This window comes from Camponotus vicinus, unplaced genomic scaffold (assembly GCF_025532165.1).
Source record: "Camponotus vicinus isolate PSW18456_S1 unplaced genomic scaffold, iyCamVici1.0 SCAF_3, whole genome shotgun sequence".
NCBI lineage: Eukaryota > Metazoa > Arthropoda > Insecta > Hymenoptera > Formicidae > Camponotus > Camponotus vicinus.
In genome coordinates, this window is record NW_028141967.1 from 8,818,814 (window position 1) to 8,842,819 (window position 24,006).

General features: G+C 42.1%; 1 pseudogene; it reads right to left on the reverse strand.

The window, feature by feature from the left end:
- Positions 1-536: 536 nt before the first annotated feature.
- LOC145968964 (uncharacterized) lies at positions 537-8,683 on the reverse strand (annotated as a pseudogene).
- Between the last annotated feature and the right edge of the window lie 15,323 nt (positions 8,684-24,006).

Consider the following 24,006-nt stretch of genomic DNA (forward strand, 5'->3'; position numbering starts at 1 on the left):
CCATTCAAGTTGCCTAAAGGGCAGGTTACGCTAAAAGCAGTTTCTTGAGAAGTAATTAATGAGTAATAAAAAATAATGAGAAGTTTGTTTTAAGACTAATTTCGAGTATTAACAATGAAAACGTGGTATTTTTATTGTTAATTTATTGCAGAATCGTAAGCATGGGTTCTCAGTAAGAGAAATCGAAGAAATTGAATTTCGTCGATTACAGCGCCATCTATCATGAATCGAGAAAAATGTTTCAGACAAATTGTATGTGTTTTTAGCCAAAGATTCCGAATATGCAATAAAAAATAGGGGTTCCCATTTAAGATTTCAAACTTGCCCCCCCTCACCGCCCAGGGGGAGGGGTGGGGGGGCTCATTTTAACGTCATTGTACGTCCCCCTCGAAATGACAAAATTTTGATTCTAAACATTTTTTCGTAGTGTGCTTATTTTTCGAGTTATTTGGCTGCCTAAGTTAAAATGGGTCACCCTGTATATGTGTATTTACTTTTACATAATATTAACTATTAACAAATAAACTGAAAAAAACTTACATCTCTTTTTCATGACAAAATATTCTGTTAGCTCTAACAAGCAATTGGTTTTCTAAAATATCTTCACCGATATTTGTCCGCAATGGAGACAAAATGAATTTTAATCCAGAGAATAATCGTTCTACACTGACTTGAGTGGCAGGTACAGCTAGAACAGTCATTGCTAATTTATATAATTCGGGTTGATTTTGTTTCTTTTCATCCCAAAATTGTAATACATTTATTTTTCTATTAAGTCTTTTTTGTTCAATGTTGTATCTTTCAAGTTCAGTTTCTATTCGATACAAATCCGATTCTCTAGATGAACATGTCTTTGTTAAATTTTGCTGTCGTTCTTTGAGTTTCAAAAGATTTTCAAATTCATCGTGTGTAGAAACTGTTTCACTTGAATTTGAAGAACTTTCATTGAAATTTTCGTTTGATTCATTCATTGAATTATCATTGCGATTTAATGATATTATTTTGGCCCAAAGATGTTTTAAATGAATTTTAGCCCTTTCTAATTGTGTATTACTTAATAACACTTTGTATCGAGGATCCAAGTAAACAGCGGATAATAATATATCATTATTTATTAACTTCTGTTCGCGATATACCATTTGTTCTACGATAAAAGTAGCGAAAGGAGTTTGTACTGCCTCTGTTGCTACTTTTGTTTCAAACCAAACTCCAAAAAATTCACTTAAAGTCAATTGTTCTTTCTGAAGTTTTTTGGTACAAATTTTTGCCGGTCGCAAAGCTGTACATATCTCTTTAATTTTTGACCATTCAGTATCTTTTAGCGTTACAAAATTTTGAAATTTTGTTACAGATAGTTCTTCACAATAATCTTTTAATAGTAACAGATTTTCAAGCATATCTATAGTAGAACACCACCGAGTCGGACAATCAATTGTAGGCTTTCTCAAGTGTTGTTTCTTTATTAAATAAATAAACGTTTGAGTTCTTAATTTTTTTGCTAAATTTCTAGCTTTTAAAATTAACTGTAATATAGTCTGTTTTTTTTTAAAACATCATCAATTGCTAATTGTAAAGTGAGCTGCACATCTAATACCTAAAAATTTTTATATTAAGTTAATAATAAGTATTAAATATTGATTATATTATTATTAAGAGAGAGATGATAAGTTCTGATTTAATATAGTGTAAAGTGTAAATAAAAAAAAGTATTATTATATATTATTACAAGTACAAGTATGTAATATTTATCATGTGCAATATATAATAAGACATTTATGTTTTATTAAAGATAAAAAGAAATTAAAATAAAACTAAGCTACGAGTTTCAAATTATTAGCAATGTAAATATAATATAAAATATAAACAATAAAAACAAATTATACAAATATTTTTCAATAATTAAAATTTAAAATAATACAGTTATTAATTTAAAAGTTCTTTACCTGTTAAAGTTAAAATATTATTTTGAAAATTAGAATTTATATCATCACTTTCAATATTCTCAAAAACGTTTAGGTAATCCGTTTCATCTGTTTCGTCATCTTTCTCATCTTTTTCTAAATATATATCACAATCGATGTTGTTAGTTGTATTGTCTTCAGACTCTTCAATTTGTTCTAAAATGTTATCACAATCTTCATCTAAAGCTAATATTCTTACTGCTTTTAACATATTGGCACCGTTATCGGTTGTTATAGTATATATTTGGTCTAAAGATATGTTAAAGGAAGAAGATACATTTTTAATAATTGCTTTTATATATTCACCTATAATTAATAAGAAATGTTTTTATTAAAAAATATACACACATATATTGTACATATATTAATATTAAACATAACTATATAATATTGATTACCTGTATGTTTTTCTTTTAGTTCTTTTAATGCTAATGTTCTTAATCTAATTTTTGAATTTTTAATGTATTGAATATTTATTCCAATAAATGATCTATCTAATCGGGTAACAGCATCGACTTCTAACGAAATTAAAATATTTTTAGTATCTTCAGATATTTCTTCTCTTATTCTATCAGCTTCTTCAAATACCTTTTTTTGTATAGATTCTGATGAAATAGAGAATTTCTGTTTATTTTTTTCTTCTATTGCATACTTAATTGGATTTATAATATTTTGAAATCCTGAATCATTCAAAATATTGAATGGTCTTCCATTTACTGTCACCAGTTCTACACAACTATTTTCGAGATCTTTCCTCGTCATATTTAATTTTATTGTATTTATCTCATTTATTTGTGGTTGTATTTTTCTCTGCTTTTTTTGCAATATGTTATCAACTTTCTTATTTCATTGATTTAAAGAAACTTCAAAATATTCTTCTTTGAATTCATGATTCCGCATCAAATGTTTTTTCAAATTTGTACCGTGATTACCCTTACATAACATATGAAATTAAAAATTTATAAATATATATGTATATAAATAATATATATATATATATATTGTTACGTCCCTGATTCGGATCGCGGTCGAGTCCGTCGTGGAACGAGAAGAAGTCCGTTGTCAAGAGGTTGTTGACAGCGGCGGCTGTCATTTTAGTCTGGAGCCAGCTGTCAGGCTGTGTGGACGCGTTTCTCTTACGAGTCGATCCGTGTTATTATTATTGTGTATTTACGTTCTGAGTTACCGTTTGTGTTGTAATTGTGCAGTGCATTAAAGTTCATTAGTTTCCTTAAGTGCTTGTTTATTTAGCGCGTCCTGCGAGCGGCCGATCTCTTTACCGCGCGACTTCGATATCTATCGAAGTCCCCGCCCCGGGCGTAACATTTTGGGGGCTCGTCCGGGATCGACGGGATACTGAAGGATCAATCGGGACGTGATTTTGCTAACTTTGTGAGGACGCTGAATTTAGAATGTCGACGACAAACATCGGGCAACAGGATCCCACGGGCGTCTCTACACGAAAGAGGATACGAGCCGCGACTCCCAGCCCGTCGGCAGAGACGATCACTCTTCAGGCGGCGATGCGAGAGATCCGGGAGCTGCGAGAGGAACGCTTGCAGATGCGAGCCGAATTTGAGGCGCAGCTCCGGGAGCGAGACAGCGAGCTCCGACGTCTGGAGGGGAGATTACGACAGGACCAACAGCTAAGTCCTTCTTATAATAGTCCGCGATTAGAAAATTCGAATCTCGGCTTGGGCCTAAAATTAAAAACCGATAATTATGACGGGAGTGTCCCCTTGCGTGAGTTTCTCACTCAATTCGTTTTGATAGCGCGGGCAAATAACTGGAGCGATTCTCAGAAAACCGTGGCCTTGGCTGCTTGTTTGAGGGGAAAGGCACGTTCAATTTTGGATGGGATTTTTGAAATAGAGAATCTGAAATTCGACGAGCTGAAATCAAAGTTAGAGTTGCGTTTCGGGGAGGGGCATTTGGCCCAGACTTACTATACCCAGTTTACCAACAGAAAACAAAAGAGTTCGGAAGATTTGGCCACTTTGGGTGCAGATCTGGAGAGGCTTTCGCGTCTTGCTTACCCTGAGTGTTCTCACGAAGTGAGGGATAAGATCGCTTGTGCCCAGTTTATAGCTGCGCTATCGGACGGTTTCCTGAGAAAAACTCTTCAGTTAGAGAATATCACTTCTTTAAAAATCGCGGTGGAAAGAGCGATGGCTGTAAAGGTCATTCAGGAGAATAGTTTTACGAGGAATAAATTCAATCAATTCAATCAAAGTAACGAAAACAATAAATTTAACAATAAACTTAACAAAATTAACAAATTTAGCAAGAATAATAGATTTAACGGGCAGAGTGAGGAGAATAAAAAGAAGGAAGGGGAAGGAAATAAAGAAAGGTTTTCAAATTATAAAGACAAAAAGAGTAAATTCCATCTTCAGAAGAAAGAGTGTTGGCAATGTGGCGCGGAGGGGCACTTCCGGTCAGAATGCCCGTCTTTGACGGGAAACAAGGTTTAGTCGAACTTTATGGGGCAGGTTCGACTAAAATGGCCAATGCCCCAGAAATTGAACAATGTTTTAGGATAAGTAGACCTAAGAAAAGCTCTTTTGTTTACAAAGGTTTTCTTGATTGGAAGAATTGCTTATTTAAAATAGACACGGGCTCCGACGTTTCTGTTGCAAGTGAGAGAATGATTAAGGGGCCGAAGCGTCGTTTTGAGGTCAAAAATTGTTTCCTTAAATATCCGACTGGAGAGACCATTCCAGTCAAATATAAGGTTATCGTTGAGATCGAATTAGGGAAGTATCGTTTGGAAATCCCGATGTTGGTGGCAAACATTTCTGACGAATGTATATTAGAGTCGGATTTTCTTGAGAAGTTGGGACTAGATAGGGTCTTCGAGTCAGAATTCGGGAAACCCCAGAAAAGGGATGAAATGGAATTTCCTTGTTTCCGAATTTCAGAAGGAAAAGTCCCCCTTTCTCTGCAAATGTTTTTCGAAGAAAACTCTAAAAATCTGTCTTGTTTTCAGAAAGATATTTTCGCCGATTTCCTAGTGGAGTTTCAGGATGTGTTCTCAGAAAATTTAATCGCAGGGAATTGTGAGATTTTGGAGCATTCGATTAACGTGGGAGATTCGGAACCTATAAAGCAGGCTCCTCGAAGAATCCCGTTACACCTTAGGGAGGAGGTCGAGCGTATCATCCAAGAGATGAGGCAACGGGGAGTCATTGAAGAATCTCGGAGCCCATGGGTGTCCCCTGTAGTCTTGGTGAGAAAGAAGGATGGCTCGCTTAGATTCTGCGTAGATTACAGGAAGTTGAATGCGGTTACGGTAAAAGACTCATATTTTTTGCCTCGTATTGAAGATATTCTAGATCAATTATCAGGGAATTCTTGGTTCTCCACTCTTGATTTAAAGAATGGGTATTGGCAAACGAAGGTAAGCCCGGAGGACAAGGAAAAGACGGCTTTTTCTATAGGTAATGGGTTGTGGCAGTTTAGGGTCATGCCTTTCGGCCTTTGCAATGCTCCAGCAACTTTTGAGCGGCTGATGGAGAAAGTTTTACGAGATTTCCTATCGAAAGTTTGTTTGGTTTATCTAGATGATGTTATTGTCTTTGGCAGGACATTTGAAGAGGAGATGTCTAATCTTAGAAAGGTTTTTCTTCGCTTGCGTTCAGCAAATTTGAAAATTAATCCCCAAAAATGTTCTCTGTTTGGAAGGGAAGTGAAATATTTGGGACATATCGTCTCTGAGCAAGGAATTTCCACGGATCCTGAGAAAATCTCCGCTGTAAAGGATTAGCCGATTCCTCAGAATAGGAAGCAGCTTCGTAGTTTTCTTGGGTTTTGTTCCTATTACAGGAAGTTTATTAAAGGTTTCTCGTTAATGGCTAAACCTTTGTTTTCCCTTACGGAGCATCAGGTAAAATTCGAATGGTCTTCTTCTTGCCAAAAAGCATTTCAAGAATTGAAGCAGAAATTGATTTCTTCACCGATCTTATCCTTTCCCAAGGAGCAAGGACAATTTATCTTAGATACGGATGCTTCCAATCACGGTGTAGGGGCGGTCCTGTCACAAGTCCAAGACGGCGCAGAAAAGGTTATTGCTTACTATAGTCGAGTGTTAAATAAAGCTGAAAGGAATTATTGTATTATACGACGAGAATTGTTGGCTATTGTGGCCTCTTTAAAATCTTTCCACCATTATTTGTATGGGAGAAAATTCAAGATTCGGACGGATCATATTTCTCTTAAATGGTTGATGTCTTTCAGAGATTTGGAAGGGCAACTAGCTCGGTGGTTGGAAAGATTACAGCAATACGAGTTTGAGATAGTCCATCGTAAGGGTCATCTTCACCAGAATGCTGATGGATTGTCAAGGCGCCCTTGTTCTGTATTCGGTTGTTCGTATTGCGCGAAGGTGGAATTGAAGGAAAGTTCTTTTGCTCGAATAATTTTGGGAGGCGAGGATCTTGAGGAGTGGCGGAGAAGGCAAGAAGGGGATCCTACCATTGTTTTGTTTTTGCGAGGAAAAGAACTTAGGGTACGCCCCAGTTGGCAGGAGGTAAAACATGACGTTTCTGCGAAAATTTATTGGACTTATTGGGATGCGTTAATTTTAAGGGAGGGAGTCTTATTCAAGAAATGGGAGTCTCCGAATTTCAAATCTGAGATTTTTCAGATAGTCGTTCCCAGGAATTTCATCAAACAGATTATGGAGGAGGCTCATGATTCCGTTTCTGGAGGCCATTTTGGAGTGAACAAAACATTGGGGAAAATCCGTAGACGGTTTTATTGGGCTACTTGTAAGAATGATGTGGAAGATTGGTGTCGTTCCTGCAGAGTCTGCGTGGCGAAGAAAGGCCCATCGGGTAAGGGGAGATCTCCTTTGCAAGTTTACGATTCGGGTTCTCCTTTCGAGAGAGTTCAGATGGATATACTGGGCCCTCTTCCGATGACTACAGCAGGAAATCGCTATTTACTACTGGTCATCGATTGTTTCACTAAATGGGTTGAAGCCTTCCCTTTGAAGAATATTAGAGCTACTACAATAGCGGATGTTTTTGTGAAGCAGTTTATTTCCCGCCACGGAGTCCCCTTAGAAGTCCACACAGATCAAGGGAAAAATTTCGAATCGAATATTTTTCAGGGAATAATGCACCTTTTGGGAATTAAGAAAACTAGGACGACTGCTTTGCACCCACAATCAGATGGTCAGATCGAGCGTCATCATCAAACAATTTTGAATTATTTGGCTAAATTTGTTGCGGAGGATCAGAAGGACTGGGATAATTGGATTCCCATGTATTTGTTAGCTTATCGTTCTTCCAAACATGAGGCGACGGGGGCCTCTCCTGCGGAACTTTGTTTCGCACGCGATTTACGGTTGCCTTTGGATTTATTACGGGGAAGCCCTCCAGAGAGAGGGGAGGAAGATTCTTCTGAAGGCTACGTTCAAAGACTGAAGAAGAGATTAAATGACGTACATAGTGAAGCTAGGCGGCATCTGAATCTTCAATCTCTTCGTTCCAAAATTCGTTATGATCAAAGGGCTAGGAAAGTTAATTTTAATATTGGTCAAAAGGTTTGGTTCTATAATCCTCGTAGGGTAAGGCGAAAATCTCCTAAATTGCAAAGTAATTGGGAGGGACCTTATGAAATAGTTAGAAAGCTTAGTGATGTTGTCTTCGGAATAAGGAAGTCGAATAGACACAGATGTAAGGTGATTCATTCCGATAGGTTGGCCCCTTTTCACGAACGAAGTTTTGGGAGGAGTTTTCGGGAGCCCGCTATTTAATAAGAATTAATTTTAGAAAAGCTAAGTTTTCTGCTCTTTTTTTTTTAAATTCTTTCAGAAGCTCGACAAAGAAGGTGAAATAAAAGTGAAAGTTGAAGAAACTGAAGTTTGAGCGGAACCGAAAGGGATCTAAGCTGCCTCACCCACGGTTTTTGACCCGTGGTTTTCCCGTGGGTCTTCGGGCAAATGCCGAGGCAGGGGCCTGAGGAGTTCTCTTGGGAGAACGGAGGGTCCACGGGAAGATACCCCCCTCTTGCCTGAAGATTTTTCTCTAAGGAGAAAATCAGTGAAGTCGTTGGAATCTGCGAAGTCGTTTGATCCCAAGAAGACGTGTGGTTCGGTAACCTGCAACAGCAGTTCAGGGAGAACATGGAGACACGTCGGGAGCTGAAATACAACGAGATTCCTTTGAAGACTTACCACAACGTGATTGTCGGGACGACAATCTTTCGAGAGGGGAGCAAGTGTTACGTCCCTGGTTCGGGTCGCGGTCGAGTCCGTCGTGGAACGAGAAGAAGTCCGTTGTCAAGAGGTTGTTGACAGCGGCGGCTGTCATTTTAGTCTGGAGCCAGCTGTCAGGCTGTGTGGACGCGTTTCTCTTACGAGTCGATCCGTGTTATTATTATTGTGTATTTACGTTCTGAGTTACCGTTTGTGTTGTAATTGTGCAGTGCATTAAAGTTCATTAGTTTCCTTAAGTGCTTGTTTATTTAGCGCGTCCCGCGAGCGGCCGATCTCTTTACCGCGCGACTTCGATATCTATCGAAGTCCCCGCCCCGGGCGTAACAATATATATATATATATATATGTCAAAAGTTAGTTTTAATATTTCATACCTATATAAATAAGAAAATAAAAATAATACCTTTAGTGATATTTTACAAATAATACATTGTGACGTATCTTCTACTTTATTATAAATAAAATGTTTATGTGCTTTGTTACTATGTTTTCTACCCATGGTTTCTAATTTCAAAAAGAATTAATATACATATATCTTAATTTTTCAAACTGACAGATTTAAAAACTGATTTAATAAGTTATATTTCGGTTTTCCATATAACACACTTCACTTCTGATTTAATGAAATAGTTTTCTTTATAAAGTTTAATTTTCTGAACCTGGAAAAATAATTATAACCTTTTAAAATCATGTCTCACTTATACATATAGTATTCTGCTATCATCAATTATTTTAATTTTTAATATGAAAACTTATAAACATTAATTGTAAGAATAAAATCAGATATCATAGAAAAAAATTAAGTATTTCACAATAAATATAAATAATTGATTTATTACTTTAGATAAATATAAAATTGAATTAACTAACTTACGAAAATGTATATAGGATAAACTCAAAATAAATTCAATGAACAATAGATGCCAAACGTGAAAGAATTGCAACAAAGCGTAACGTAATGTAATTCTGACACAAAAAGTACACTAATATCTCGTACGATATGAAATGATGCAACAGTTTATCACGTCACAACAGGTTATCCGACAAGTATCGACTAACCCACATTTTTAAGCACAATGCATAGCAATATGAGAAATACCTACTGAAGTATGAAAGATAATGATTGGCTATCATACTATTTCTTAGGGCTATGGTTACATAGCACTGCTGAGCCAATGAGCGTCGAGCATTAAGTCGCCATATTGATTCAACTATAAAGAACAGATCTATACATATATAGATTAAGAACCGGAAAAAGAACCGAAAAAAACTGTTAACCCTAAATAATATTATTGGTTCGGTTACGATTTCGGTGTTATAAACTTTGTAAAATTTGGTTTCGGTTCCGGTATCGGTTCATCTAAAAAAAGGGTTACGGAACGGTTTTCGGTTTCAATTCCGGTTCGGTCCGGGTCCCTGCCTCTAAGGCTGTATCATCTCTAGTCGAAGGTGGCAATGATATCTCTAGGAGTCTCGTGAGTCGAAAGGCTCAAAACAATGTGACACTACTAGGCGGCCGGTCCCCGGACCGGTCGTCGCACGAGCCCGGTTTGCCGTACGGCGCCATCGCCTGTTGTCGGGATCTCACCGCTACGACGGCACGGCGTCTAACGGTCAATCATGGGTTTCGCGAGTTCGATGTCGAGATTCGGAATCGTCTGTAGACGACTTAGGTACCTGGCGGGGTGTTGTAATCGGTAGAGCAGTTACCACGCTGCGATCTGTTGAGACTCAGCCCTCGGATTGGGGATTCGTCTTGTCGGTTAGACGAGACCCCACGCGCGCGTCGTACGACGGCGAAAGCAACACGCCACGAGGATACGTAATTTTCTCGCTCGTCGGCGAAAGCAACACGCCGCGAGGGGACTTGTAATTTTCTCGCTCGTCGGCGAAAGCAACATGCCGCGAGGGGACTTGTAATTTTCTCGCTCGTCGGCGAAAGCAACACGCCGCGTCTGGCAGGTGTCGCCCGGCTACGCGTCGTAGGTACCGCCCGAGAGCTATCTCGTAGGTGCCGCCCGGCTACGTGTCGTAGATACCGCCGAGAGCCGACTTGGTGCGTCGCGAGTCGCGCCGAGGCCGTAGGTACCGCCCGAGAGCTGTCTCGTAGGTGCCTCCCGGCTACGCGTCGTAGGTACCGCCCGAGAGCTGTCTCGTAGGTGCCGCCCGGCTACGTGTCGTAGATACCGCCAAGAGCCGACTTGGTGCGTCGCGAGTCGCGCCGAGGCCGTAGGTACCGCCCGAGAGCTGTCTCGTAGGTGCCACCCGGCTACGCGTCGTAGGTACCGCCGTGAGCCGACTTGGTGCGTCGCGATTTGCGCCGAGGCCGTAGGTACCGCCCGGCTAAGCGTACTAACAGCGGCCACGCCAGACCGGAAGCGGTCGGCCAGGCAGACACTTCTCCTCACATCTTTTTTTTTTTTGATAACTGTAAAAAAATCCTTTATGGATACCCGCACTCCCCGGGGAGGGAGGGCGGGTTATGCTGGAATCTCCCTATTTAACGGGCCTACCAGCTAAAACTCTCCGGATGCCTACTCGGGTGTATGAGGGGAGGACCGGGGATGCTCGAGGCACTACGTCCGGATCGTCCTCCCCCACCCATTCGACCTAACCCTGTATGCGGGCCCCTCGGCATTGATAAACGCTTTGGGACCCGCACACGTCGCCTATTGGCAGCGCCTTTCTCTAGTTGCGCCGCAGAGGGGCATCACCTCCACGCCGCGCCCTCCTCGGGGTTTCCGGTGGGCGGGGTTGGGGTCCGAGTGTCCCGCTCGGGCCCCGGCCCTCCGAACCCGGAGTGGGCCTCCCTCCCCCCCCAGAATAGGTAGGGGGATCGGGCGAGCACTCCGGGCTCTTCTTGGTGTCCCTCCAGGGGCATGCTCCCTCCCCTCCCCATAGGGAGTGGGATTCGGCAGTGCCCCGGGAGGGCTCCGTCTCTCCTCACGGGTGCCGCTGCGGGGAACCTCATGACTCCCCGAAACGGCACCCCCCCTCTCCTTGGCAGGGGGCGGAGGGGCCGCTAAAGCGGCCCCCCGCCCCCCGTCGAGGTCATCCTCCCCCTGTGTTATTCTGGGGAGGACGACGGGGGCTGTGATGCCTCCGCCTTCTTGGGGGCGGACCCCCATCCGGCGGAGGCATCCCCCCGTCTCCCGCCGGATCAGGAGGGGCGCCTCGGCGACGACCTTCGCTGCGCCTCTCCCTTTCCGCGTCCTCCTTCTGCAGCATCACTTTGCCGCAGAAAGAGGACATCGCCTGCCACGCCTCTGTCCTCCCGACCATAGCACGTATTACGGCCGGGAGGGAGAGGTCCGCCCCTACCGCGGCCACCAGAATTGCACGCTCGGCCGCCCACACTGGGCAGAATTCCAGCGTATGCTGCGCCGAGTCGTGCGGGTAGTCGCAGTGGTAGCACTTCGCGGTGCGCTTCTTGCCTATCCTGCACAGGTACTCACCGAAACATCCGTGTCCGGTGAGCACCTGCGTCATCCGGTAGGTGATTCCTTCCCTTTTGACCCGTTCTACCCATTCTGGTAGGACGGGTCTGATGGCCTCGATGGTCCTTCTTCCCGCAATGTGCGGATCCTCGAGTGACTGTTGCCACTCGAGGACCATGGACCGTCGAGCCTGGTCCCGTATCATTCTACGGACCCCGCCGGTGACCTCGGCTCCGTTCTCCCGGATCCCACGAACCCTTTTGTACATGTTGCTGTACATGCGGGCCGCGAGATCCAACGGAGTCATGCCGGTCAGGGCCGTAGCCGCCGCGTGGCTGATGGTTCGGTAGCCCCTCGCCGCTCGGATGGCCATCCGCCTCTGCAGCCTGCGAAGTAGGTCTCGCAGGCGACGGGTGACTGCCACATCCTCTGCCCACACAGGAGCCCCATAGAGGGCCACCGATGCCACCACGGCGGCGTATACTCGGCGAACCCTTCCGCCCGGTCCCCCGAGGTTTGGGAGCAGCCGGCCCAAGGCCATCGCCACTCCCTCTACTCTCGGGGCCAGACAGCGAAAGTGTTCGCCGAAGGACCAGGTCGCATCCAGTTGGAGTCCAAGATATTTTATCTTCTCCCCAATCTGAACGCGAGCCTCACCTACCTGGATGAAAGTTGGAGGCGGCGGAACCATTGCCGTGCCCCGGAGGCGGCGGAACCGTCGCCGTGCCCGAAACATCACGGCTTCGGTTCTTCTTACCGCCACCTCCAACCCCAGGGTTCGTATGGAACACACCACGCTCTCGAGGGCCCTCGAGGGATGTTTGCCCTAATCGTCGCTTCCCCGCAGGTCTGTCCCCCGACAAGCACTAACGTGTCGTCGGCATAGCATACGACACTGCTGCCGGGGGGAGGGCTGATCAGAGGACGTGATCGTAGGCAAGGTTCCACAATAGTGGGCTCAATACCGAGCCCTGTGGAACCCCGCACTCCACCCTCCTTTCGCGTACCGTCCCGTCTCGGTCTGTAAAGACCAGGACCCTGTCTCTAAAATAGTCTCGGACCGTGGCGACGAGATACCGGGGCACACCGTGGTGCTCAAACGTCCCCAGTATCCACCGCCATGGCAGCGTGTTGAAGGCGTTAGTTATGTCTAACGACACCGCCATCAACACTCCGCCGTCCTCCACAGCGGACCGGACGCGAAGTATCGCGTCCACTGTGAACCGCCCGCTGCGGAAGCCGTACTGGTCCCGACTGAGGTCGGAACCGGTCCAGGACAAGTGTCGGACGAGGCGGTTGGCGATGATTCTCTCCAATCTTTCCCGCCTCATCCAACAGACAAATGGGACGATACGCTGAGGGTTGGTCCCCCGGTTTGCCCCCCTTTGGGATGAGGACCAGATTGGCCCTCTTCCACTCCGCGGGGAAGCGACCTTCTCTGAGGCACCTGTTATAGAGGTACCTCATGTAGCCTTCAAGTTCCTTGAAGGCCAGGGCCCACACTTTTCCGTGGACGTCGTCAGGGCCGGGAGCTTTCTCGGATTTTATTCTCCTGACGGCGTTCCTCATCTCACCCCGGGTGATCCTCAATTCCTCCTCGTCCCATTCCCGCTCCGTACCGTTTTCCGGAACGGGGGCGGTCGCGACGCGCCCCCCCATCTGGGAAGAGGGTCGCCACGATCCGCTGGACGAATTGGGGATCCAGGACCTCCGTAGTGGGGGGCGCCCCTCCCTTCAGCTTGCGCATTACTATGCTGTAGGGGCGACCCCACGGGTCCTAATCCGGGGTGAGGATTAACTCCTCCCAGGCCCTGGCCTTCGCGGCTTTAATAGCCGCCCTGAGCTCTTGCCGAGCGGCGTTGTACGCTTCCAACGCCTCCTCTGGCGACTCTGCCACGACTATTACGGGCTATCCGCCTTGCCCGGTCGTAGCTCCTGCGTAGGCGGACAGAGGAGCACCTACGTTCGGCAATCTCCTCCGTCCACCAACACGCTGCCTTCCTGGGAGAGGGGAGGATCCGGAGCATTGATGCATCACACGCGCCTTGCATCGTACCCCGGATCCATTCTACTTCTTCCTCAAAGGGTAGTTCTTCTTCTGCACCTCTCCCTTCTCTTTCCCATATGACCGCCAGAATCGAGGAGAAGAGAGCGTCCTCCTCTATCTTTTTGAGGGCCCATCGCCGTGTTCTATCCCTGGCCTCACGGCGGCGGGTGAGCACCTCTCTGGAGGCGGGGGCGGATGCCATCTCTATATATTTATGGTCCGAAAGGGACTCGGCATTCACCACCACTCTCCAGTCGTTTATTAGGCGCGCGGCCAAGGGGCTGACCCAAGACAGGTCAACTATGGATTGCCCCTGTGGCCGCACGCAGGTGCTCCTCGTACCTGAGTTTAAAATACTCAGGCCGAGTTCCGCCGCCCATTCTATCAGGACATTGACCCTCGTCCTCACCACATCTAAAGTTTTAATATTTATGCACTTCATTCTGTTCCCAGGAGTACGGTGGAAGGGGTGGTCGTACGACGTAGAGCCACCATTACGCCGCCAAACCTAAATACGCCGGGAGGACGGCAGGTATCCCGGGACGGACCGTTCGCGACCGCGACATTTAAAGTCTACGCGACCATGCAGACCCTAGGCACGGTTCCTAACACCTTAATCTTCAGGTTTAAAACAACGGGACCGACGGCGACGAAAACAACCGCGACGACAACGACGACCTAACGACGAAGCCACAGACGGCAACAGCCGAAACCCGAAGTACCTGAAAAGAAAAAGAAAGATTATGTAAACCTAGGGTAGACCTAGCTTTACTTGACACCGCCATCTTCTCATTGCGCGCGCAGCGTTGAGTTCCTGAGCGACACGGTAGTGGCGCTGACAGAGGGCGGCGTTTCCGTCGGCGTAAGAGAGGCGACTGTGTGTGTGTGGGTATGCGATGTACAACGTGACGACGGTACGGCTTGCGAGTGCGAATAAATTAACGTCTGAAGTATTACAGACGGAAAATAGGATAACTCGTGTTACCTTTATCCTTAGCGCCAGAGCTCTCCTGCTTCGAATTATCCGGCCTAACCGCTAGCCTGAATCCTTACAGCTCAGAAGTGGGATTATCGTTCGAAGTTTTTTTTTCTTGCTTTGTCTTCGCTGAGTGTTTTCCGGCATTATGTACTCTAAGCATATAAAGTTGCAATTTATGTGCTAATTCAGAATTTTAGACTGATAGTGCGCGATATTCATTAAACATTTTATGAATATTATCTATACAAACAATAGCCGGTCGGGCACTTTAATCTCACGAAAGTTAGCCCGCCGTTGTGATCACGTGATACGGGAGTGTAACCGCCATTGTGGTCACGTGATATAACAGTATTCCTGCCTTTGTATGCACGTAAAACTCAAATAAATAATAAACACCAGTAAAAAACAATGGATCGACACCGTTTGGAAAATCTTTCCCTCCGGGAATTGCAAGAAGAGGCGTTATCTTATGGACTTTCGGTAGATGACAACCGTAACAAATGCATTGACGTGATTATGACCTTCTTGGAAAGGTCTGCACCTCCTTTGGATTATTGTGGTGAAAAAACAGTTGAAGGAAAAATTAACTCAGCCGGCCCTTCAGCAACTCAGTCTTTACCTAAGGTCGGTGATAATTCAATAAACCAACCTGCTAATAAAGAAACAGATAACACTAATTCTAATATCTTCACTCAATTTTGCTCTTTTTTAACTATTCAAATGCAACATCAAAATGAGCAAATGCGTCATTATCAAGAAGTTTTGATACAAACATTATCATCAGTTTTATCTAGAGAACACTCACCAGATAGAAATACATCGCACAACCACCGTTCCAGTTCTTCACATGCACAGAGGATTTTACAACAGCTTCATATAGTGCCGCCAAAGCTTTAGCCAATCAGATCCCATATTTCAATGGATCAGACGAAGAAGATGTTGAGTTATGGCTTGAGAAATTGGAAAGTCTGGCTCAAATTCATGGATCATCCCATAATATTATTTTGGCAGCAGCCATAATAAAATTGGCAAAAACAGCACGTAAGTGGTTTGACCAAGTTTCTGGGCCTGTTAATACTTCTTGGCTGTATTTCAGAAAAGCACTGCTTAGTCGTTTCAAAAGAGACATCTTATACACTGTGGAGATACAGAAAATTGAACTTCGCAAATGGCTTTTCTATAAAGAATCTTTTTCAGAGTACGCTACTGATAAAATAACCTTAATGAAATCTATAAGATTGTCAGATCAAGACGCAATTCACCTACTTATCAATGGAATCTCCAGTTTATCTATCAAAGCAGCAGCAGCGTCACTGCCTAAAGATTCACTGGATGAATTTATGAGGAAGATGCAATATATCACTTCTTCATGCAATCTCAAGAAATCTTCACCTACGTTCACACGCAGAAACAATCCTGCAGATAAGAATGCTTCATCAGAAAAATCAGATTCCCAGAATAAATGTACTGAAGATACTTTTTGCTCTTATTGTCGTGGCAGAAACCATACAAAAGAAGAGTGTTTTAAACTCAAGAAAAAAGAAAGAAGGTCAAGAAGTCCACAGCCGGCGCAATCTCCTACTCCTCCAGTAGCAACGGTCAGTGACTCAATGGCTACATCGTTAAACACGATAGCTTACGTAGACTCCACTAACGATAGGAAAATCATTACTAATAACACTTTATTAGAAGTTACACATATTAATAATATATCGTGTACTTTGTTGGCGTTACTAGACACGGGAAATCCTGTTTCTTTCATTTCTGATAAAATCTTTTTCAAGTATTTTAATCCTTCTGATTTGTGTACAAAAGTTACTCAATCTTATAATGCTCTAAATGGTACTCCTATTAATATTATTGGATCAATTTCAGTTCCTATTAAATTAAAGCTACTTATAAATCAAATAGTTAACATTTCCTTTTTAGTTTTTTCAAACAATTCTGTATCATCATATTTAATACTTGGACGTGATTTTCTAGAAGAGAATGAAATTTCCATCACGGTCAATCTTTCTAAAAAAGACTTAAAGGATAGAATCAACTTGTTTTCCCAAGTCGCTTTCGCTAACAGTACAATTCTATTAAACGACAAAAAAGAAGACTTATTATTAAACATTGATATCGACTCCGACATTAATACTGAAAATCGATTAATATCTATCATTAAAGAAATCCAGAAAAGTAATATCACTCCAATAGATGATGACTATTGTGTCAAGATAAATTTGAAAGACGAATCCGTTTTCGCTTTTTCTCCCAGACGCTTTGCTTACAAAGAAAGAATTCAAATAAGAGAAATAACAGACGATCTGTTGTCTAGAAATATTATCAGAGAAAGCAATTCTCCGTATTGCGCACGCGTTGTACCTATTCGTAAAAAGAATGGTTTACTAAGACTTTGCATAGATTTGCGACCGCTAAATGAACTGTTAAACAAAAATACCCTTTTCCGGTTATTGAAGACTGCTTAGCTCGTTTAAGTAATAAAAAAGTGTTTACGCTTCTTGATCTCAAAGATGGTTTCCACCATATCAAAATTCATCCAGAGTATACAAAATATTTTTCATTTGCGACCCCAGACGGTCAATATGAACATTTAAGATTACCTTTTGGATTCTGTGAGGCGCCCGCAGAGTTTCAAAAGCGCCTTGTTTCAATATTACAGTCTTTCATTAGACAAGATAAAGTACTGGTTTATATTGATGACATACTTATTCCTTCTACATCAGTCGAGGATAATTTAGACACATTAAAGCAAGTATTATTACAACTTAAACGTTATAATTTTCAAATTAATCTGCAAAAATGTCAGTTTCTGAAAACCACTATAGAGTATCTCGGTTACATAGTTTCCCCTTCTGGGATAACTCTTAGTTCTCGTCATACCGAAGCTATTACTAATTTTCCAATACCTTCTAAAATAATAGAATTACAAAGATTCTTAGGCTTAACTAATTATTTTCGGAAATTCATAAGAAATTATGCCATCATTGTTAAACCCCTCAATTTTCTTCTGCGGAAATCAGTTAAATTTAATTTCAATTCTGATTGCATTCAGGCATTTAACACTCTTAAAAAAGAACTAACTTCATATCCAACTCTTCAACTCTATAATCCTCATTTAGAAACAGAATTACATACTGATGCAAGCGCTATTGCGGTTGCTGGAATTTTATTACAAAAATCAAAATCGGGTCAGTGGGCTCCGATAGCATTTTATAGTCAATGCACTAATAAAGCGGAGGCTAATTATCATAGCTTTGAGCTAGAGATGCTCGCTATTCTTAAATCCGTAGAAAGGTTCCATATATATTTATATGGCTTGGAATTTACTGTTGTAACAGATTGTCACGCGCTAGTATATGCGGTCATTAAGGCGCATATCAACCCCCGCATAGCTCGCTGGACTTTAAAATTACAGAATTACAAATTTAAGATATCTCATCGAGATGGTCGAAGAATGGTACACGTTGATGCTTTAAGTCGCATCACTCACGCTATAGAAGCTATGCCTTTAGAAAAGGAGCTTCAGTTCAGACAATTGCAAGACCCTAAATTGAAAAAATTGGCAGAAAATCTGGAATCTAAAGAATACCAAAATTACTACGAACTCCTCGATGGTCTAGTTTTTAGAAAGGGTCACGATAGGCCTCGCTTCGTTGTACCGGAGGTAATGATTTCTAATATAATTCGTTACTATCATGATGACATGGCACATTGTGGTTTCGATAAAACAGTCAAAGGAATTTCTTCTAATTACTGGTTTCCATCCCTTAAAAAGAAAATTCAAAATTATCTAGATAACTGTTTAATTTGCCTTCTAGCTAACTCAACTATTAACTCACGAGAAGGAGAACTCAAGGAGAACTCAAATAACTGACACTCCTTCTCATCCGTTTCAAATTTTACATACGGATCACTTCGGTCCTATCCAAGAAACTCACGACGGATTTAAGCATATCCTGGTAGTAATCGACGCCTTTTCTAGATACACTTGGTTGTTTCCAACTAAATCTACAAGTTCCAGAGAGACAATAAAACATCTTTCGTATCTCTTTCAAAATTTTGCTAATCCCATTATACTAGTATCAGACAGAGGTACTGCTTTTACCTCCCAGGAATTCTCAAATTTCCTTAAGTATTATAATGTACTTCATCGTCAAGTGGCGGTGGCAGCGCCTTGGGCAAACGGCCTGGTAGAAAGGGTTAATAGATTCCTAAAATCTTCCCTAAGGAAAATTATCGATGACGACCTTTCTTGGAATTTGCACATCACTACTATTCAATATGTGATTAATAATACATTCCACTCTTCCACCAAAGCCTCTCCATCAAAACTATTATTTGGTATCGAAATGCGTAACCACCCTGATAGTAAATTGGTTACTTTCCTCAAAGATCTAACTAAAACAAGTCTAGATATCATAGAAGAACGAAACATTGCCAGAGAATTAGCCACCGAATCCACAAATAAAATTAAAGAATATAACAAAATATATTATGACGAGAAGCATAAGAAACCGTCTCAATATAAGCCAGGCGATTACGTTCTTATCAGAGAAGATTCAATTATCAAACCAGGTGAGAACAAGAAGTTAAAACCGTTATATAAAGGACCCTACATGGTCTCAAAGGTTTTAAATAAAAATAGATACGTAGTTCAGCACATTCCAGGCTTTAATTTAACATCTAGAGCATATAATTCTGTATTATCTACAGACCGTATGAAACCATGGATAAAACCCGTACCTGATATTACTTAGTTATACAGGGTTTAGCAAAAGTGTGGAAACCCCTTAATATTTCGAAAAATACGCATTTAAAAAAAAAATGTTTCATACAAAAGTTATAGGGTTTTATGTGGCGCATTACACAGCAACATTATTATGACCTCGAATAGCGTTGTCAAGGTTATGTGAAGGTCACTTCCAACTTTTTAAATGGGACATCCTATATGCTTTTGCATATTCTTGTAACGTATCTCGAGAGCTTCCCAAAACACTATAATTAAGTTAGTTTTCATTAAGTACTTTCCGAGTTATGAGGCTTGAAATCATTTCTTAATTTTACATAAACCATAAAATATCTAGTAAAATATTCATTTTTCGATTATCTTACCTTAATACTTTTATGTACAAAATAATGAGAGGAATCAATTGGTGTAAAGAAAAAACATAGTTGTTTTTAAGAAAAAATATGTAATTTGCAATTAACAATTCCATATTTTTTCTTAAAAACAACTGTATGTTTTCTTTACACCAATTGATTACTCTTATTATTTTGTACATAAAAGTATTAAGATAATCGAAAAATAAATATTTTACAAGATATTTTATGGTTTATGTAAAATTAAGAAATGATTTCAAGCCTCATAACTCGGAAAGTACTTAATGAAAACTAACTTAATTATAGTGTTTTGAAAAGCTCTCGAGATAAGCTACAAGAATATGCAAAAGCATATAGGGTGTCCCATTTAAAAAGTTGGAGGTGACCTTCACATAACCTTGACAACGCTATTCGAGGTCATAATAATGTTGCTGTGTAATGCGCCACATAAAACCCTATAACTTTTGTATGAAACATTTTTTTTTAAAGAGCGTATTTTTCGAAATATTAAGGGGTTTCCACACTTTTGCTAAACCCTGTATATACAGGGTGAGTCAAAAGTATGTTTTAAAAATTTGTGAGCGTGTTCCTGGATAAAAAGGAATAACAAATGTTCATATGAACATATGGTCGCAAATGCTTTGTTGTCGAGATAATGGACATAAATCAGCAGTATCAAATGATGCTTTATTTGAACGTTTACAATTTTGTTATTGTTGTTTATAAGAGATGTTCTACATGTCCTCCATCATTTTCAACACATGCTTGAGCACGACGTCCGCATGACCAAAACTAAACCAAACCACACTACCAACCAAAAAAAAACAAAAAACAAAAAAAAACAACAATAACAAAATTGTAAACGTTCAAATAAAGCATTATTTGATACTGCTGATTTATGTCCATTATCTCGACAACAAAGCATTTGCGACCATATGTTCATATGAACATTTGTTCTTTCTTTTTATCCAGGAACACGCTCACAAATTTTTAAAACATACTTTTGACTCACCCTGTATATCTATATAAAGCCGATTATATTTAGATTTATATTTTGTTTGATTACTCAGTAAATACAATATTATTATTCTTTTTCAGGAGTTAGTTATCCTATTTCACATATATATTAGTTATTGACGATTAACATTTTTTTTACTTCCTTGATGTATTTATGTTACATTTATTTACAAAATAAGCTTTTAATACAATAGCATATAAGTTCATTTGTGAAGCCTTACGGAGGCATACTTTTAGTTATTTTCTCACTCTGTGATATTTACCAAATTTTGTTTTCTTACTTGCGTCTTAAATTATTTACTTTATGTTACATTTATTTAGAAAATAAGTTAATATATAACTCTATTTGTATTACTGCGCAAAAAAAGGTATTACTAACTGTTCAATTTATGAAACGATATTTAATTTAATTAGTCTATTGTAGCGCGCGATATATCATTCGAGACGAATGACTTCTTCAGGAATAGCCGAAGCTGTAAACCTAGGGTAGACCTAGCTTTACTTGACACCGCCATCTTTTGATTGCGCGCGCAGCATTGAGTTCCTGAGCGACACGGTAGTGGCGCTGACAGGGGGCAGCGTTTCTGTCCGCATAAGAGAGGCGACTGTGTGTGTGTGCGTGTGTGTGCGATATACGACGTGACGACGGTACGGCTTGCGAGTGCGAATAAATCAATGTCTGAAGTATTACAGACGAAAATAGGATAACCCGTGTTATTTTTATCCTTAGCGCCAGAGCTCTCCTGCTTCGAATTATCCCGCCTAACCGCTAGCCTGAATCCTTACAATTAGTAAACCCCCGGTTCCGTCGCCGCTGGGTCCAGGATCCACCTCAGAGGCGCAGGGCCCGGTGGATCTTCGGCAGCCCCTGTTTCCCTCTTCCACACCGGAGTGTGAGAGAGGCGAACGGAGTAAAGGTAGGCCATCGGTGTGAGTGGAATGGAGGTAGTGGGGAAGGAGAAAGGATAGGAGTGGACCGCTCCACCGACGGAGCGGGGTTTACTAACCCCGTCCGCGATTTCACGGCCCGACGGGCACGGGAACGTATCGAAGAACACGTGCCGGCCCACCACCTCGAATGAGGCGGAGGTTCCGCCTAAAGCACGGCCGTCGACCGTTCCTCCAACGCGGAAGGGCGCTTGCCACATATGAGCCATTTGGTCAGCAGAGCTGACACCGACTCGTGGCTATACTGTGTAGGGGACTCTGAAAGGGGCTCTGAAAAAGAAAGAGAAAAATTAGTAAAAACCCCCGGTTCCGTCATCTCCGGGTCTTGGACCTCAGAGGCGCATGGCCCGGTGGGTCTTGGATGGCCCCTGTTCTCCTCTTCCACACCGAAGTGTGAAAGAGGCGAACGGATAGGCTACCGGTTGGAAAGGAGGCAGGGGGAGGAAGAGGATGGGAGTGGACTGTTTTTCGTCGGCAGATTGAGGCAAGCCCCACTTGCGACTTCCCAGTCCGACGGAAACGGAAGCGCACCAACGAGCACGTGCCGTCCCACCACCTCGAATGAGACGGAGGTTCCGCCTAAAGCACGGCCGTCGACACGCTCCACCGACGCACCGACGCGCTTGCCACATAGGAGCCATTGTCGACTCGTGGCTATGCTGCGAGGATTATTCGTCCCATCTTGGCACAGCTAGAGCGGCTAGACAGGACTGGACACGTTCGCTTCGCCTTTCGGTTACTGAGCCCCCTCACCACGACAAGGTGTGCCCACGAGGAGGAGTAGATAGGGACATTTTTTTTTTCGTTTGATCGACGACTCTTCTGCGGCTCGAGCTTCAGCTCATTGCCGCTTTATCCTATTTTGTATTCAATGTAGACTCTTCCTTTAATTTCTTTTTATTGTCATCATATGTAATATACACTCAGTTCCAAAAAAAGCGGTACACTTGAAATTTGGAAAAAAATCACCAAATTTCAAATGACGATAACTTTGTAAATAATAAAGATAGAAAGGTCTATAAAAAATGAAAATAAAGCTTGAAATCTCTACTTTAAACTAGGTTCTCCGAAATGTTGCGAGATCACATTTTTAAAAATGGATGACGAAACGAGAACATGCAAAATTGAAAAATAATTGTTTGAGTTTGCCATAACGCGTGGCGAGAATCAAATGTCGCAGGTCAATGGGATCAAAAGCATATGATAGTACAGAGATTCCTCTTTAAAATGCTTTTATGTTCATCTCGATACAATGATTTTTCACCGAGTTATACGCATTTGAAGAAAAAAGCGGCTCTTTACTCCATCGCATGAATGAGGTAATACGCGCACGAGGAGGTCATACCCACTATTAACACACACACACACACACACACACACACACACACACACACACACACACACACACACATACACACACATCACAAGGAGGGTTTGGAGTCTTAAAATACTGTGGAGTTGACGAACCACAAGGTTCTCATTCTTCCAATTCAGCGTTATTAAAAATTCAAAATTGAATGTTTCAGCATCTAATACAGCTAGCAAGATTTTTAAAAAAGCATTTTAAAGGTCCGAATGTCTACTTTTTGAAATTTTATATCGCAATTGTGTGCGACAATTTTTTAAAAACGACGGATGATAAAACGAGATCATGCAAAATTGAAAAATAATTGTTTGAGTTTGCCATGACACATGGCGAGAATCAAATGTCGCAGGTCAATAGGGTCAAAAGCATATGATAGTACAGAGATTCCTCTTTAAAATGCTTTTCTGTTCATCTCGATACGATGATTTTTCGCCGAGTTATACGCATTTGGAGTAAAAAGCCGCTTTTTTCTCTTTTATTTTGGTCTTTTAATATAAAAATGAGTTCCGCTGTCTTCCATTTCGTGGGAAAACAGGCCTCCCTTAGACAGTTATTTAATAAATTACGTATAGCTGCACCGTTCTTATACCATAGATGTTTAAGAACCTCATTATGGATCATGTCAATTCCTGGTGCTATGTTATTTTTGAGCTCCCTTATGGAATTGTCGATTTCTTCCTCCGTTATTGGTTCTTCAACATTATAGTTAAACTATTTTTCATTTTTGTCTATAATATTTTTTTGTGTCTAAAATCCTCACTTTCTAAATTGTCAGAAGGAACCGCCTTTTCCATCAGTGCTCCAAAGGACTCCCGCCAGCCCATCGTTATGTGTCCGGAAGGTTGTAACGGTTCGCCTATACCGAACGCCACGGAGTGGCTCGCCAGTTCCCAGGATCCGGGAGTAGGAGGGAGAGCCA